The 12,079-nt window shown below is 42.4% G+C and overlaps 1 protein-coding gene and 1 long non-coding RNA gene across 3 annotated transcripts in view; one reads left to right on the forward strand and one right to left on the reverse strand.

Annotated features, from left to right (window-relative positions):
- The window catches only part of ZNF704 (zinc finger protein 704), a 202,659-nt gene that overhangs the window by 81,931 nt on the left and 108,649 nt on the right, over positions 1-12,079 (forward strand). The gene's annotated exons all lie outside the window — the stretch shown is intronic.
- Positions 8,499-12,079, reverse strand: part of LOC139039875 (uncharacterized) — a 139,419-nt gene continuing 135,838 nt past the window's right edge. The window contains exon 3 of the long non-coding RNA XR_011493100.1: positions 8,499-8,636. This is a non-coding gene — a long non-coding RNA (uncharacterized lncRNA). The remainder of the gene's footprint in view (positions 8,637-12,079) is intronic.

Consider the following 12,079-nt stretch of genomic DNA (forward strand, 5'->3'; position numbering starts at 1 on the left):
TCCCTATAATATAAATAAACAATTTGATAAATAAGTTTTAGGAGAGAAAATAGACAAATTTCTTATGCAGAATTCCAAATAATTTTTGGAAATGCTCACACCTCAAGGACATAGAGCGCAACTCTCCTCTCCTTCAGTGTAGGCTGCTCGTAGTGACCTCCTTCAAAGAATACAGTATAGAAAGGAGGAGAAAATAGTAACTCCACAGTAGAGAAACCTAACACTGTGTCAGCTAGGCAGTCAAGGTCATCAACAGGGATAAGTGGTGTTACTAATTTGTACGCTTGATATGTTGCGATGAACATGGCATTTTCTTTTGTAGTCTTCTTTCCCCAAATCAATAATAACCTCAGTAGAATCATGTAAAAAAATCATGCAAATCCCAATCGAAGGATCTTCTGTAAAATATTTGATGTGTACTCTTCAAAACTGCAAGGTCACCAGAATCAAGGAATGTCAGAGAAACTATCACAGCGAAGAGGAGCTTAAGGAGACATAACAACTAAATTTAGTGTTGGTCTCTTAAATAGGATGCCAGACAGAGAAAGGACATTAGGAAAACTAAAGAAATGTGAATAAATTATGGACTTTAGTAAATAATAATGTACCGACACTAGTTTATTAATTGTGACAAATTTACCATACTCATGTGAGTTGTTAATAATAGGGAAAACTGGATAAGGGGATTTAGGGGAACTCCGTACTATCTTTTCAATTTTCCTGTAACTCTCAAACTGTCCCAAAAAATAACATTCATTAAAAAAAAATTTTTAAAGATACGTAGGAGAAAACCTGGAAGACCTTGGGTGTGGTGATGCCTTTTTAATTACTCCACCAAAGGCACAGTACATGAAAGAAACAGTTGATAGACTGGACCTCATTAAAATTAAAAACTTCTCTACAAAAGACAATGTCAAGAGAACAAGACAAGCCACAGACTGGGGGGAAATATTTGCAAAAGGTACGTCTGATACAGGAACTTTATCCAAAATATACAAAGAACTCTTAAAATTCAACAATAAGGAAACAATCCAGTTTAAAAATGGGCAAAAGACCTTAACAGACACCTCCCTAAAGAAGATAGATAGACGGCAAATAAGCACATGAAAGGATGTTTAACATTATATATCATTAGGGAATTGCAAATTAAAACAACAATGAGATACCACTACACACCTAATAGAATGGCCAAAATCTGGAACGCTGACAACACCAAATGCTGACAGGAATGTGGAGCAATAGGAACTATCGTTCATTGCTGGTGGGAATGCAAAATGGTCCAGCCACTTTGGAAGACAATTTGACAGTTTCTTATGGAAGAAAACATGCTCTTACCGTAGGATCCAGCAATCGCGCTCCTTGGTATTTACCCCGAGGAGTTGAAAACTTATGTTTACACAAAAACCTGCTCACAAATGTTTATAGCAGCTTTATTTGTAATTGCCAAAACCTGGAAGCAACCAACATGTCCTTCAGTAGGTGAATGGATGAACTATAATACATCCTGACAATGGAATATTAATCCTAAAAAGAAATGACCTATCAAACCATGAAAATACATGGAAGAATCTTAAATGCACATCTCTAACTGGAGAAGCCTGTCTGAAAAGCCTACATAGTGTATAATTCCAATTATATGATGTTCTGGTAAAGGGAAAACAAAGAAACGGTGAAAATATCAGTGTTTTCCTGGGGTTGAGGGTAGAGAGGGATGAATAGGCAAAGCACAGAGGATTTTTTGGACAGTGGAACTGTACTGTATGATGCTGCAATGGTGGACACATGACACGTACAACACCGAGTGAACCCTAATATAGACTGTGGACCTTGGGTGATAATGATGTGTTTGTGTAGGTTCATCAATTGTAACAAATATACCACAGTGGTGTGGGATGTCAGTAGTGGGGGAGGTTGTCCATATGTGAGGAGTATATGCAAACTCTCTGTGCCTTCCACTCAATTTTGCTGTGAACCTAAAACTATTCTGGAAAATAAAGTTTATTAGTTTAAAAAAATGTCAGAAATATATTATGTCCTCTCCCAGTAGGCGAGCTGAATGGAAGTCACACCATCCAAAGGTTAACCAGGTAGCTGGAGCATGGAGTCAGAAGGAGAAGAGACTTAAGTTGCGTGATTTAAATGAGGCTCTGGTAATGGAATGCTCTCCTCTTTCTCGGATGGACGGGCCTTCGCTCCCCGTGCGGTGCAGAATGGGCCAGACAGATGATTGCCTCTGCTGAAGCACAGTTATGTTCTGTCTGGTTGCCTTCAGTTCTGCTTCCCAGGAGGCCGTCGGCATAGATGTTATACATTTCTGGCTCTGACCCATTATGCTGTGATTGTATAGTTTAACTTTCAAAATGGGACATTTCTTTCATTTCCAAATATTTCTAAGTACTTCCTGAAAAGCACTGCTGACAAGTCCATCCTCTTCAGAGATTCTCAATAGGATACCTTTCTCAGCCTCTCAGCCCAGCCCTCCTCCTCTGATTACACTCCCGTTACTAAATACCTTTCCTACTATTCTTTTTAATGTTCCCTTTAAAGCCTAATGTGCAGAACTGCGGAAGGACTCGACTTGTCATCTGATTATTCTGGAGTACAGGGGACTCTTGTATTCATCTGGACGCTGTAATTGCTTTAATGCAGCCCAAAATTATATTAAGTCCTTGAGCAGCCCTGTCTCCCTAGCTCTCGTGGAGACTGTCGTTAAAACCATCCCTGAGGCCTTCATACTGTGAACTGGTGCCGCACGCAGCTGCTCATAAAGTCTCTCCTCCAACTTGTGCTTCTGTAATCGAATCTCTTTAAACGCAAACGCAGACAATTACATTTGTCCTGGTTAGATTTCATCTGGTTATTTGGAGCCCCACGTTCCAGCTGGTTGAGAACTTATTGAATGCTGGTTCTGTCGTGGATTTCTGTTGTGCGTCCTTGCTTCTGTCTACCACCAAGGTGAAGGAAGCTTGCGAATAAATCTGTTCCAGCTGGGCTCGCTCAAACCAGAGCAGTGATGATTGCCCGGGAATGGAGAGGCAACCTGCCTTCTCTAACCAAGTTGCAAGTCTCTAATATGTTTGGTCACAGGTCACAGTCCAACATTGTGAAATCTATTGAAAGTCATTCATTCCTAATTGCGTTTAACAAACTGAAGTTTATGAAAGACTTATACGTTAGAGTGAATCTGAGACTCTCTCTGTCGTCTGTCCCACTCCGTTGCATCCTCTGAGACATTCTTTAATGGGAGAAAAATGGGTGGAGTTAAACTAGTGGAAACCAAGCTTTCTCGTGTAGGCTGCAGTCCATACACTGGGCTTGCCATCACTACTCCAGCATAATGGCCCCAGTCCGTTTGTAAATCTGCAGCACGCCTGAAGGATCGTGTTCCCTTTCGTAAGTGTGGTTGCACATTATGGGCCCCCACTCTAGGAGAGGCTGCCAGCATGCTGGGGATTATCCTGGTGCCTCAGATGTGCCCCGACGCCTCTCTCCTGCTGCTTCATGACATGCCACTCGCTTGAAAAACCTCAGCTCTAACATTTAAAGCAGCAGTTTGCAAACTGCAGCGTGTCAAAGCTGGGGTTGGCAAACTGTGGCCCGTGGAACAAATCTGGCTCACCACCTGTTTTTATACATTAAGTGGTTGAGGGGAGAAAAATTTGTAAAAAAGAATAATATTTGATGAGACATGAAAATTATACGAAATTCAAATTTTAGTATGCGTAATAAAACTTTGCTGGCATGAAGCCACTCCCCTTTGTTCGTATATTGTCAGTGGCTGCTCTTGCACCACAATAGCAAATTCAGGGTCTTATGACAGAGACCTTATGGCCCACAAAGCCTAAGATATTTACTCTCTGGCCCTTTATAGAAAAAGTTTGCCACACTCTGTGTTAAAGAATCACTTGCGGGGCTGGCCCCGTGGCCGAGTGGTTAAGTTCGCTCGCTCCGCTGCAGGCATCCTGGGCGCGGACACGGCACTGCTCATCAAACCACGCTGAGGCAGCGTCCCACATGCCACAACTAGAAGGACCCACAACGAAGAATATACAACTATGTACTGGGGGGCTTTGGGGAGAAAAAGGAAAAAAATAAAATCTTTAAAAAAAAAAAAAAAAGAATCACTTGCATCTGACACACCGGGGATGTGTTGGAACTAGATTCCTAAGCCCACCCCAGACCAAAGGCATCCGAATCCGGGGATGGGCTCCAAGAAGGTGCATTCTTCTCAAGCTGCTGGAGCTCACAGCTAGACAAACACTCACACAGAACTGTGATGATGAGCTAAGGATGTGGAAGGAAAAGGTTCTGTCTTGCTTTTTCTGCCCAACTTAGTCTTTTGATCCTGTGTGCCATTCTTCTACAAACTGTATAAATGATATTGATCAGCTTCTAGCACTTCTCCAAGTCAGATCTCTTGCACACTTTCCTGTGTTGTGGTAAGAATGCGGTCTTAGTTTCCTAGAGCTGCCGTAACAAATTGCCACACATTGAGGGGCTTAAAACAACAGAAATTTATTCTCTCACAAGTTCTGGAGGCCAGAAGTCCAAAATCCAGCAGGGCATTGCTCCCCCGCCCTGGGGGGCTGAGGGAAGAGCTCGATCTTTGCCTCTTGCAGTGTCTGGTGGGAGTCGGCGTTCCTTGACTTGTGGCCTCACTACTGCAGTCTCTGCTTCGTGGCCACATTGCTGCGTCATCTTCTCTGCCTCTTCTCTTCTGTCTGTCTCAAGTCTCCCTCTGCCTTTCTCTTAGAAGGACACCTGTCCTTGGATTTAGAGCCCATACGGATAATCCAGAATGATCTCATCTCAAGATCCTTAACTTAATTGCATCTGCAAAGACCTTTTTTCCAAAATAAGGTCACATTGATAGGTTCCAGGCATTAGCACACAGACATGTCTTTCGGGGGCCACCACTCAACCCAGTACAGATGCCAATGTTCTCTTGCCCGAACAACCATTCAGTCTCCACGTCTTGAAGATTCCATCCTTCCGTCTCCCGTCCTACTGGTACCATTCTGATTCCCTTCCGTCCACAGGAATCCCTTACCTAGAAATTTATGATAGTGTCCTACTCTTTGAAAGATTTAGAACACACGTCTGAGCCTGGAGTTAGAGGCTTTCTGCGGTGGTGTTACCAGCAGTATTTTCCATTTCCTTCTCCCTTCTCTTTTCTATGCGTCCCTTACTCCAGCCACGCTGTACTATTTGTCGTTACCCTCCCTGCTCCTGTTCACTTCCTGAACTCACCCACATTGCTCCTTCCTCCTGGAAGACTGGCTCTTCCTCCATCCTCACCACCGCAGCCCTGCCCTTGCATCACCTAAGACCCAAACATCTTTCAAAGCATTTGAGGTCCTGCCTCCCGATGAGAGCTTTGCTGCTCCTTCCCGCTGGATGCGGATCTCTGAGCCTTCTGCATCTTTTATGGTGTTTACCTCATCCTGCCTCATGTCTGTACTTGCATTATCTCAGCTCTAGAGGTAAACGTCCTCAGATCGGGTGCTGTGAGAGACGCTGTTGCTCAGTGGTTAGGAACCAGGGCTCTGCATCAGGCTGCCTGCTACAACCCTAGTCACTCTCCAGCCGTGTTTCCTGGGGCAGGTTGTGTAAGGCTCCTTGCTCGAGTTTTCTCATCATAAATAGGGATAATAATGACAGCTCCTTCCTGGGGTGGTTGTGAGGATCAACTGAGATGATGCATGTAAGGTACCTGGAGTATAGTAAGCATGCGATATTTAGCTGTCGTTCTTGTCTTACTTATAACTCTATTTCCTGACGGCTAATGCAAGGACTTCTGTAATTAGGTACTAAAGAAATACTTACAGAGTTTCAGTCATCAGATTCAACCCTGACACCAGAAGCAGGTGACCTGAGTTTTTCTGTTCAGACCCCATGCTTATCAACTCTAGATATGACATGTCTTTAGCAAAAACCTACATAACAAACCGACTTTCTGTCTTTTTCTGGATGTGAGTATTATTAGAAATTCTGTTGTAATGTTCTTTTTGATACTGTTTCTTTTCATCGAATGAGTAGTTGGTGGTTAAATAAGGTTTTCATCGTGTAGTGATTTCTATCCTAGAACCTAGTTTGTAGCCAAACACTAAATAACCTGAAGTAAGCAAAGGACAGAGACTTTTATTTTTACAAAGTCCTCATAAAATAGGAGCAAGTGCCTGAGAAAAGGACAGGGACCAAGGACCCGTGACTCCTGCCAGGAACTAGTAATTTACAGATTGCTTTTCACACAATAGTGATGCTCATAAGGGAGAGTGCCCTTGTGGCAAAGCCCTCTAAGGATGGCCCGGGAAGACTGCACTTGCTTCATGGTTCCTGATCTGACAAACTGCTGTGGGGCTCAGATTCCAGGCAGAGAACACTCTTGTTGGCTGCAAGGGGGCACCCAGCCCTGGCTGACCCTGAGACTGGACGGGCTTAGAAGGGGGCGGTCTTTACACTTCTTAACCCAGTTAGCAAACAGAGTTCTAAAGAGGATTTAGAACGTGTTTTTCAAAACACCAGGTCCGCGTGTCATGGGAGGAAGTAGTAAAGGAATGTGGGCGGAGTTCTGGATTAGAACCAGATTTTGAACCAACTTCAGAGGAGCTGCTGTAATTATAGAACTTGGCCACACAGTGCATTGCGATGCCAGACTGACCTGCCCCGATACAGTGGCTGCAGTTTCACGAAGTACAGACCTGATTAATCTGATACTGGGTTCTAGGGTCGGGCTTTCTGGTCTCTCTCACAGGATTTTGCTCTTTGAAAGTTCTGTGCAATTTTATCAAGCAGTCTTGTGTGCAGGCAGCTTTTAGATATTGTTAAGCTTCTTCCAGACATACATAAATTCCCCAACAAATGGATTGCGCTTATTTATGAGTCATTTATTCTGGAATTCAATGTGCATTTTCCCCATTGAAGCAAAGTTATTAAGTTTATTCACTTCAGAGAATAATTTAAAAACAAAGCGAGTTTAACCCATATTGTAGCAAAAATGTAATACATTAGCAATAAAATATATTCCTTTCTCTCTCTCTCTTTTTTTTTTTGCTGAGGAAGATTAGCCCTGAGCTAACGTCTGTTTCCAATCTTCCTGTTTTTGCTTGAAGAAGATGGTTCCTGAGCTAACATCTGTGCCAGTCTTCTTCTATGTGGGTTGCCGCCACAGCATGGCTGATGAGTGGTGTAGGTCCACCTGGGACCTGAACCTGCAAATGAACCTGGGCCTCCAAAATGGAGCGCACAAACTAACCACTAAGCCACAGGGCCAGCCCATAAAATATATTCTTTAAAACGTACTATTTGCCAGTCTTTGCCCCATCCCAGCTATCCACAGGGAGCGTCCTGCCACCTGGCTGGCAGCCAACCCTCCAAAGAACCAGGGAAGAATAGCTGAGTACATAATTTTCGTCTTACTCTCCAAGTCTCTCCTTGTATGGAGGTTGGAAAGTCTGTCGGTTGAAAGCTGAATCTCTCTGGATTGTAGGGACACTGTCAGATGGTATTTTCCTTTGGAAGAGGCCAAGTTGGTGTCCAGGTCTGGAATGTGGGGTTTCTCATTCAACCCACATGGGACCTCTGCTGCCTAAAGAGTAACAATTATAATGACTTCAGAAATAATAACTAATGCACATATAGTACTTACTGTGCGCCAGGCAGGGTTCCAAAGGCTTTACAACAAGCCTGTGAGATTTTCACCATTTTCCAAATAAGGGGAACCAAAGCACCAGAGAGGTGAAGAAAGATGCCGAGATCAAACGGCTAACAAAACGAGACCCAGGATCCCAACACAGGCATTCTGTTCCCCGTGTCCACACTATACACCCTGTATGGCCACCACTCATTCTTCCCTGTGCAATCTTAGATGTGTTTTTCTAGTTACTGAGGTGCTCTGCATGTAACACTCTGTTACGACCTCAAGGAAATGAGCCGTGCACACATCACGTGCCCAGGGAATGCCCCGCTGCCCGCCGTTGCATACGTGGAGCTGCCAGTGGCCTTGGCGGTGCCCTGGGCCTCCTTTGGACTTGATTTGTGGTTGCTGACCCTTCTCCACAGCTGCTGCTTTTGTTCTGAGGTTTCCAAAACCCCAGCTTCTCCCGTTTGTCTCATCCGCATCCGTTTTCCTCCCCCCCCGGGCCTGCCTCCTACAGGTGGTGGTGTCCCCTAACTCTTCTGATAGCTAAAGCTGAAACCAATTTAGTAGCACTCATAAACAGAGCAAAAGAAGACAGAAAAGCCAATCAGAGGAGCTTCCTTCCTTTTAATGCTGATGAGGAAAGGATGGCACGTTTAATCAGAGGAATACGAGGGGGGAGGATGGAGATGGAGATTTGTGAGTGTCTACAGGGAACTTCAGTTTTTGCCATGACGTTGAAGGTTCAAGGACCTGAGTCTATATTATGTCTCATTTCGCTTCATTTCTTGTCGTCCAGTCTCATCGGTACCTGTCTTGCCTCTCAACTTGCAGACGTAGTGAGGTGGGGAATGGCTTTCCCGCGTTGTGTAGGAAAGAGCCTCAGGCTGTGGAGGGAGAACCTGTGCCACGGCTCTCGCGCCGGCAGTCAGGGCTGCGTGGGATGGCTTGGATGAGTCGTGATTGGTGAACAGGGAGAACACCGCTCGTCCATCATCTTTTTAAGGGAGAAAAGATGGTGATGTAAGGAAGAGAGGTGAGATGCCTGAGTGGGGTTATGGGGCAGCAGTTGTGACCAGAGAAGCGGGAATGGGGTGGAGCGGGGATGGGGGTGGGTGGAGATAGTGGTACAGGATGGCTGCTGACACTTTGTTTCGTAGGCCACTCTGTCACTTGACAGCACCCTGGGTGTTGTCTGTAAGTACGTACATGTGATATAGGTGCAAAGGAATACAAAATATTTTCTATTTTCTCAGTGCACGCCTTGCTTTTACTTAAAAATGATGTTGTGCTGGATTTGGGCCGAAATAGATATGTAAAGTGCACCAAAAATTAAACAAACCTTTAAACAACAAAAATACAAGAATTTATTCCATCAAGTGAGAGTTGTAAGTTAAAATACTTGTATGCTTTTTAAGTAATTGTATTTCCCAGTTTTCAGCAAGGCTGCTTCTGTTCACAATATTTTTGAAATTCCTTCAGACGCATCTTTACTCAGTGTCTTTGAAAAAAGAGAGAAGAATGATCAGTATCATCTTCATGTTGTTTTAGGAAATTTTGGTCACATCAGTAGTATAATATGTATAAATGTTGGGAAAGAAGAGAGAAAATTATTATTATTATATGCAGGTGTTTTGATCTCGTACCTAGAAAAGTTAAAATAATGAGAAATTAATAGAAGTAATTCTAGAAGTTTAGTAAAGTGACTGCAAATAAGATGAATAAAAAAAGAAAGCAGTGGGGGGCCGGCCTGGTGGCGCAATGGTTAAGTTTGCACATTCTGCTTCTCAGCGGCCCGGGGTTCACTGGTTCAGATCCCGGGTGTGGACATGACACTGCTTGTCAAGCCATGCTGTGGCAGGCGTCCCACATATAAAGTAGAGGAAGATGGGCACGGATGTTAGCTCAGGGCCAGTCTTCCTCAGCAAAAAGAGGAAGATTGGCAGCAGTTAGCTCAGGAGCTCAGGACTAATCTTCCTCAAAAAAAAGAAAAAGAAAAGAAAGCAGTGGCCCTTTAGTTAGAGGGTGATTCCAGTTTATAACCAGTAAGAAAATATAATTTTCAATAATTCTCAATAGGAAAATAATATAACTAATAATACTCTTAATGATAAGTGTATGAATCTATATGAGGAATTTTTTAAAATTTTGAGACACGAAAGAAGACTTCAAGAAATATACATTCTTCTAAATAATGTAAAGGTGTCCATTCTTCATAAATTGATTTTAAGGTGCAGTGCAGTTTTTTCTGGAATATTTTCTGGAGTATTTTTTCTTCTTCTTCTCCCCAAAGCCCCTCCAGTACATAGTTGTCTATTCTAGCTTTGGTCCCTCTGGCTGTGCTATGTGGGGTGCCGCCTCAGCATGGCCTGATGAGCAGTGCTAGGTCCATGCCCAGAATCCGAACCGGCAAAACCCTGGGCCGCCAAAGTGGAGCACGGGAACTTACCCACTCGGCCGCCGGGCCGGTCCCCTCTAAATTTTGTCTATATAATCACAGAACTGATCAGAACTCCGCTGGGATTTTACAGGTAGAACTGCAAGTGAGGAAAGGAAGAGATGCAATTGGGACTTTTTGTTCTGAAATTTATCAAGAATGATACACAAGTGAGGAAGCTGTCAGAGAAGTCCAAATTTAAGAGCATTCTATAAAACGCCTGGCCTGAACCTCTTAAAAATGTCATGTCATGAAGGACAAGAAAAGAGAGAGAGAGACAAAGGGAGAGGGGGAGAAAGAGAGAGAGAAAGGAGGAGGGGGAGGAGACGGAGAGAGAGAAGAAGGAAGGAAGGGATGGAAGGAAGGGAGGGGAAGTGGAGAGATAGCCGGACAAAGAAAGAAAGAGAAGAAAGATGGGTCAGAGGACCTATACTAAAGATTAGATTAAAGAGACATGACAACTAAATGTAATGAGAGATTCTTGACCAGATCTTTTGTTTTTTTAAGCTATGAAGTTAACAGCGGGAGCTTTGAGGAAATTGAAATATTGACCATATATTTGATAATACTACGAATGGAAGATTGGGACTGTGATTATAAAGGAGAATGCCCTTGTTCTTAAGAGCTACATACTGAAATATTTAGAGACGAGGTGTCATGATGGTTCTAGGATACTTTCAAATAGTTCAGGAAAAAAATGTGTGTGCATGTGTTGCGTGTGTGCATGTGTTATTGTGTTCTCTCTCTACAAATAGAAAAATAGAATGTGGCAAATGTTAGTAATTGGTGAATCAAGGTGAAGGGTAGACAGATGTTCATCGTATCCTTCTTTCAGCTTCTCTGCACATTTGAAATTCTTCAAAATAAAATTTTGGGGGAAAAAAGAATGACAAACGTGAGACAGAATATTAAGGAAAAATCTAAAAAATTAGTAATGAGGGCTGCCCGCCCTGCCAGATTCTGTATTCATGGAACAAGCAGTTACTGTTCATGCTATGTTATGTCGCTGCAGTTATTAAATCGGTAGTGGCACAGGGCTAACTAGGGAGCGGGGGGCTGAAATAGACAGCCAAAGGGCCAGGCACAATGAAGAATTTCTCACATGACAAATCAATAGGGAAGGCCAGGATTATTCATGAAATCATATTGAGACAAATTCTTAGCAATTTTCCAAAAAAAAATCAACTTCGCCCTTCCTCTCAAAACAAACACTGAAATAAATTATATTGATAGAAAGTAAAAAATATAAGTGCATATGAAAAGAAAAACAATTATGGTGAATAACGTCCTAAGCCTAGGAAAAACTGAACAAATCACAACAAATCAGAAAGTTTATATAAAAACTAAAACCTTACTCCATTAAAAAATATTAAAAGGCTGATTTGGTGAACAATTTGCAGGTTAATAATTTTATTATTAGAAGGAATTCATTCAAATTGATTTTTAAAAATCCTTGAATCCAAGAAGGTGAATGGTAAAGGTCAACCACAGACATTTCACAACAGAAATAAAACAGCAAACAACTTCTAACTGAATCATTGCAAATTAAACAATTAATATTTCAACTCTAAAATTACTACTTCTTTTTTTTTAAATAACAGCAGCTCGCTGGAGAGGGCGCAGACAAGCTCCCGTTCTTATGCACTGTTGGTAGCGTTGTAAAGTTGTACGATTGTTAGGAAATAATTTAGCACTTCTTATTATGAGTCATAAAAATCATCATACCATTGATTCAGTAATTCTGTTTCACGGATTCTAGCTTAAGTAAATAATCCAAAATAGTGGGTAGGATGAAAGCTGTGCAAAAACTTGTCACTAATGTTATTAGTTATAAAAGTGAAAGATTGCAAGTGAGTTAAATATTTAGCAATAATGGACTATTTAGTGAATTATGATGTGGTACCCAAAGGAATATTGTGTAGCTATTAAAAATAATGACTACGGAGACTGCACGAAAAATTATTTTGAAATGTGAAGTTTAAAAATGTTGAAAAATTACAAAC

This window comes from Equus asinus, chromosome 12 (genome assembly GCF_041296235.1).
Source record: "Equus asinus isolate D_3611 breed Donkey chromosome 12, EquAss-T2T_v2, whole genome shotgun sequence".
In the NCBI taxonomy this organism is placed as follows: domain Eukaryota; kingdom Metazoa; phylum Chordata; class Mammalia; order Perissodactyla; family Equidae; genus Equus; species Equus asinus.